This window comes from Belonocnema kinseyi, chromosome 2, assembly GCF_010883055.1.
Source record: "Belonocnema kinseyi isolate 2016_QV_RU_SX_M_011 chromosome 2, B_treatae_v1, whole genome shotgun sequence".
NCBI lineage: Eukaryota > Metazoa > Arthropoda > Insecta > Hymenoptera > Cynipidae > Belonocnema > Belonocnema kinseyi.
This window is the reverse complement of record NC_046658.1, coordinates 7,248,240-7,255,305: the sequence shown is the minus strand read 5'-3', so window position 1 is coordinate 7,255,305 and position 7,066 is coordinate 7,248,240.

Sequence of the window (7,066 nt, the reverse complement as noted above, 5' to 3'; positions counted from 1 at the left end):
TGATGACTAAAAATAATGCATAAATATGTGCTTTTCAATAACAAGTGTTACCCACTTTGTTTCAGTAAAAAATTACGAATTATATTCGAGAAATTAAAAAAACTGTGTTTTTATGGTTGAACTTCAAGGGTGGTTTTCACCCCTTAAATGGGCTTATGGGCACGTATAAAAAATACGTGTCGAATATTTTTTGATGTTCTACAACATATCACAATTTCAAGAAAATCGGTGAGGTACACCTCGGGTACCTTTCTTGTTAGAGATTTTTAGAAACTTTCAGAGGAATCTTAACAACAAAATTTCATCCTTTCAAAATTCTTAAATAGCTTCTAACATTTTTTTGAAATACTCAACATTTTATAAAATTGCTAAAAATTATTTTTAAAATGTATAAAAAATTTTAAAATGTCTAAAAAATTTCAAATTTTAAATTACTTTAAGACCTTTACAAAACTTCTACACCTTCGAAATATCTTTTCAAATCATTCAGTTTTCCTAAAAAATCTTTTAATTGTCCTAAAATCTTCTACTTTTTTTCGTGTGTTTTAAAATCAAAACTCAATTATTTAAAAAATTAAGATATTCTATGTTTTTTGCCTATTGTGTATTTCATTTTTCTCACCTCTTTCAAAGTTTGAAAAAGTTTACAAAATTGTATACTGCGATATTAAAATTTGAAGAACAGAGTTATTTCCTATAATATTCACTCAAATAAATGTCTAGTTAAATCAACCAGAATTCTGGTTAAATATGGCCTTACTATTTTTCTGGTCAGTGTAACCAGAATTCTGGTTACATTAACCAGAATTCTGGGTAATTTAACTAGAATTCTGGTTACTTTAACCAGAAAAAATAGTAAGGGCATATTTAACCAGAATTCTGGTTGATTTAACCGGACATTTGTTTGACTCTTAGAAAATCCACTTGTAATTAAAATTTTCTTTTTAATCAATAATGTTTAGAAACAGTTGGAAAACATTTGACCATGAAATAAAATTACTTAATTGAACATTTTCATTTTACAAAATTGATGTTGCGATAAACTCGTAATATTTATTAATAGACTTTATGACAGGCGGTTAACTTAAGCACTCTTTTTTTTTTGAGTGACTAGCAAAATTATTAGAAATGGAAAAAATCAACTGCAAGAATAAAAAACAAACATACATATCTTATTTTTTTTCATATCTAACTTTGTCTATTACATCATTAATATCCATGGGCGAACTGGGCCTATTCTCCTTGTTAATAACAGTTGATATGCATAAATATATTAAATTTAAAGCATCATTTTTTAACGCAAACAATTAAAAATTCCTTGGAAGATTTTTAAATAGTCTCAAATATTGAAATTCCTTCAAAATATTTGATACGCCTTGAAATGTTTTTCACAGATTTTGCAAGTACTTTTGAATTTTTTTAATTACCATTCTAATATTTTTTTAATTTTTAAAAATTTCTTAAAATTGAAAATTCCTTGGAATCTTTTAAAATTCTCTCAAATTTGTCAAATCCTTTCAAGTCTTTTGAAGTACCTAGACATTTTTTTAAAGATTTCTAAAGTACGTTTGAATTTTTTTAAATAACTCTTCTAAAATTTTTTTAAATCTTTGAAATTCCTTTAAATTATAAAAACAAATAAAAAATTCCTTGACATCTTTGAAAACATCCTGAAATATTTAAAATCCGTAAAAATCTTTTGAAATCTCTTGAAATTTTGTAAGGCTTCAGATGGAAATTTAAAAAAAGACAAAAGTTCCGAAACGTTAAATATTAAAATGTTTGTAGATTAAAGTTTTGAAAATGGGATGAATAAAAATTTAAAGCTTTCGAAATCTAATTTTCAAACATTTTCAACTATTCAATAAGAATAATTTTTAACTCGATGGGATTCAAGTCTTCAAATTTTGAATTGTCAAAGTGAAAGTTTATTCATACAAAATTAATAAACATGGATTAATTGAAAGCGTTCAAAATTTATACTTACGTTTTTCAATTGGGCAATCTCTAAATGAAATTATTTCAGACTGAAATTTAGAAAACAGAAGAATTTCAAAATGTTGAAAATTTTAATGTTTGTACATTTTAACGTTTGTACAATGAAGTTTCTCGATATCGAGTTACTCCATTCCAGAATAGCATCGCGGTGTATTTTGAATATTTAACGTCAATGAAAAGAATAACAGGCACCTGGAGCACCAGGTGGATAAGGTACACGAAGCATTAATCGGGTATCAAATTCAATACAAGAACCTACCCAAATATTGTCAACCTTTTTTGGGCTATGGATGCGACCGCGCTATTAAGGAACATCATCTGGTTGACAAATTCGATACCGCTGAGAACCACCAAAAGCAAATCGAAGAAGAAATGTTGGAATTGATCCATCATTTCAAGAAAGAATACCCCACGAGGTTATCCTCTGGAATGAGAGTGAGGCGTACTGCACCGATGTTGGGATTCATCGGAGGAATTGTTGGACCCGTTGCGGGACTCCTGAATTATGATGATGGACAACGTATCGAAGCAGAGATCGACAACATGAACCAGGCTGCCTCCAACCTCACGCATCTGACGGGAAAACAGACGCATATTCAGAGGGCACAAATGGATAAGATCCACTCCAGAAGCAAACAGCTGGAGAAAGAACAGGAGATAATGCGAGGAGAACTCACGCAGATGATACAAGAGATTGGGAATTCCCTCTCCCTGGACCAAAGGTTAGCACTGGAGATCTAGCAACCATCGCCAATATTATGGTAATCTGTAAAAACGGAACAATAAGGATCCTGCTGGACATCCCATTGATCGACAGACCGAATTCTCTGTATACCGGATACATCCATTACCAGTGGATCAGTCAATACCCCTAAACAAAACAAGTAGGGCATATGTGCATTCAAAGCATACCCATATTGCCATGGAGAACTTACAGAGTACGTATATTATATTTAACCTAAACAAGAAGGAGTCATGTAACGTGCTTTTTGACAAATACATTTGCTATATCAACTCGCCAATCTATGAATCGGCTGGACGATCATCCTGCGAAAGTCAACTACTGATTCAACCAACGATAGATGGTCTAAGGTTTTGTGACGTCAGTATAACCCACAAAACAGCCTCAACGTGGATTCACTTGGAGACCTTAGGAGCCTGATTGTACTCCCTCGTGGCTGAAATCACCGCACTAGTGAAGTGTCCTGCACAAAAGGATACCTCTATACAACTAACCGGGACAGGGCTTATACAACTAGCCCCAGGATGTGTAGTGAGAATGCGAGATATCACCCTACCCGGATCCCCGTTAACAAGAGGAACGTCGGAGATGAATTATGAACCGACACTATCTCTGGACTTGGGACAACTGTCGTCAATAATATCGCAATATCAAAACCACAGCTTTGAAGGATCCAAATCGCTAAAGCTCCATCTTATAAGGATGAAGACTTCGAGGAGAATAAGCAGACTCTGGACTAATTGGAGAATCAGTTATTCAAGGCCAGTATGCAAAGACATGCCAGGAGGCAGCATGATGCTCTAATTCACGGGGCCTATGCTGGCATTGGACTGCTATCAGTTGGACTGATGATTGTTTGTTGTCACTTCCAATTACTGGAAATTATAACAACTATAATAAGCTGTCTACGAACCAACACACCTTCCAGCTTCAATCCTAGGACAGAGAAATCTACTAACAGAATTTCAATAACCTTGACGAACATGAAGACCTCGGCTCGCAACCAACAACAAGATCTGCATGTACTAAAAAGAACTACAAGCATACATGCTTCATCTCAAACACCGCCTGTAACACCGAGAACATCCACGAACGTCATCAACAACGGAAATGGGAAAGATGTGGGAATAATCAATCAACCATCTGAGGTTGTAGAAATTCCTATCCAAAGATTGGAATTTTCACAACTAGAAGATCTGAAAGTCTAAAATTTGAAGAAATGCAAACCAACAGCTAAAAATTTACTCTGCGAATAGTAAAAACGCAAGAAAAATAGATGCTCTAAATGAATAATTAAACCTTATCAATGTATAGAATGAAATGAACATTTCTTGATTTCCCGCTGCATGTAGCCAACGAGGACCATAGCATCCACGCCAACCGTTCTCACACATCCATGTATTCTTTGAGTGGCCGCGCCTATCCATGCACCGGACCGCCCGTATGTATGCTGTCCTATCTCGATGTTGCCTCGCGTACTCCGTCATCTTTCCCCCGTCGTTAACCTGATTTCTCCCGTTCCTACTCAACCACCCTCACCTCCAACACCCCTAGCTATGGGAAAACTGAAAGGCTCAATAAAAAGAGAAGGAATGAATCGATTTTCACCATTGAAAAAATTCCCAATATAATGAAGGGCCGCCGTATCCACTTAAAGGTCAAGCGTAATAAATACCTTCTAATTTAAGTTGAAAGGCAAGACCTACAGTATAATTCCTAATAATTTCGGTTTTAAATCATACGTTATTAAGCATTAATATCTGTAAATGAATGAACAATTATTGTCGATGGAATTTAATAATTCTGCAGACTAACTTCCTGTCCCACGCTTGCCGTGAGACCATGATACAAAAATGCAAGCAATTGCAGAAAAGTGGCATAAGATGAGCCAATCATATTCCTTTCTTTCGTATCACATCACTGTCTTCCTCCAGTAAAAAATTCCTGACTAAACAAAATATCCCACTCACTGCTCCGACAAGACATCAATAAAGGAAATTAACGGCAAGTAATCCAAGCAGTTCAAGAAGTTTTTCTCTCCAGATAAGAGATCGGTGATAGATCGAGTTTTACTTGCCCGTCCGGTCGGATACTCGCGGTCACTCAAAGCACCGTCGTTATTGGGGAACCTAGGAGTCAAATTTACAGTTCAAAATCCTTAAAGAAAGTAGGACGCGTAAATCCGACTCCTTCTCAGATTTTCCTATTTAACGCCTGCAAGCATGCCGCTAAAAGACGTTAAACTAGGAAAACTCGGGTCCGACAAGTGTTTAGGTTCAATCAGTAGTAAAAGACCCAGAGTAAAAGATTCTCCCTCGAATCTCAAAACGAAGGAGAATCTGAACCCAAAGTTGGAATCCGACTTTATAGAGAAAAGGGAAATAGGGGTTTTCTCGAGACTACGAGAGTACGAGACAAACTCAGATTCAAAACCAACTATTGCGTCTTCTCTGTAAACTTAAATTTAACGTGAAGCAAGGTTAAAGTGGGAGATAGGTGCTTGTTAATAGTAGTGTAGAGTTGTCTTAGACAACGGAATCGTGTGTGTGCGTTTAATAATCTAAAGCCCTATAATGGGGAATCGACATAGGACTTTCCTACTCAGTTCCTTATTTTAGGTAGAACATGAGTACAAAATTATTTGAACCTACAAAGGACAATGGGTGAGTCTGTATCCTACCAAATGATTATGCCTATTATTGATAAATGTGCCTTCAACGTTTACTATATTAAAGGTGTGTAATGATTTATGTCACCCGTAAACTAAAATTTAACCTCTACAGTTCTGCTTGAAATAGGTGTCCCGATGTTATTCCTCACACCCTGTCCTAAGTTAGTTTCCACATAACCTACAAAAGGAATTAGCATCCTCGGATAGGGATAATAAACAACGATCCCCACAAAAAAAACACTCCAGCCTCTCTGGGGTGACAGTTTGGAATTTCCTCCGAGATCCGACTACCTACCATTTGATTCTTGTGTAGTACATTATTGAAGGACATTCTCTTTTCACTTTATCTTCTCAAAGTGTTTCATAATGCAATCACGTCATAAAAGTTGGGTTGCAACAAAGATTTCGAACAATTTGAATTTGTATTGATTCCATTTTCGAAACTTTGATATACAAACATTTCGATGTTTAACGTTTTGAAATTTTTCTTTTTTCTCAATTTCATTCTGAATCTTTTAAAAATTTCAAGAGATTTCAAAATATTTTTACGGATTTTAAATATTTGAGGATGTTTAAAAAGATGTCAAGGAATTTCTAATTTGTTTTTATAATTTAAAGGAATTTCAAACATTTAAAGAAATTTAAGAAGGGTTATTAAAAAAAATTCAAAAGAACTTTAGAAATATTTTTAAAAATTTCTAGGTATTTCAAAACATTTCAAAGGATTTGACAAATTTGATAGAATTTTAAAAGATTCCAAGGAATTATCAATTGATTACAGTAATTTAATATGAGATTTTAAAGGATTTGAAATATTTCAGGATATGTTTTAAATTTCAAAGAATTTTCAAGAGATCTCAAAAGATTTTAAAGGATCTTAAATATTTGAGGATATTTAAAAAGATGTCAAAGATTTTTCAATTCATTTTTATAATTTAAAATAATTTCTAAGAATTTTAACAATTATAGCAGGGTTGTCAAAAAAACTCCAAAGTACCAATAATTTAGTATGAGATTTTAAAGGATTTAAAAAATTTTAGGGCATATTTAAAATTGCATGGAATTTTCAAGAGCTTTGCAAAATTTCAAGAGATTTTCAATATTTTAGGATGTTTCAAAACATTTCAAACATTTTCAATTAATTTGAATAATTTAAAGCAATTTCAAAGAATTTGAATTATTTTCAACGTTTCAGGTTGAAAGTGGAACTGCTTTGTTGAAAATTTAGTTGATTTTTTTGGTTGCTGATTTATCAATTTAGTTGATAAAATTTGTTTTTTGAAAATTGAACTATTTTGTAGAAAATTTTTGTTAGTTTTTCTTTAAAAATTAATTTCTTGTAAATACAAAAAAATTTCTTTTTTGTAGAAAAATTGACTATGATTAAACATTAATTTTTGTATAGAAAATTAGACTTGGTGGAAAATAAATTTGTTTTGTGCAAAGTTCATGTATTTGATTAAAAAATGCCTTTTTTTAGTATACAATTCAGCCTTTTTGATAAAAATTTTTATTTTTGTTTAAAAATTTAGCTATTTTGTTGAAAACATATTCAACCACTTTTTTTAAATTTATGTACTTTATTCAAAATTAAAAAAAAAACTAATTGTTTTAGTTTAAATATTTCTAATAAAAGATAGTTAAATAGTCATTAT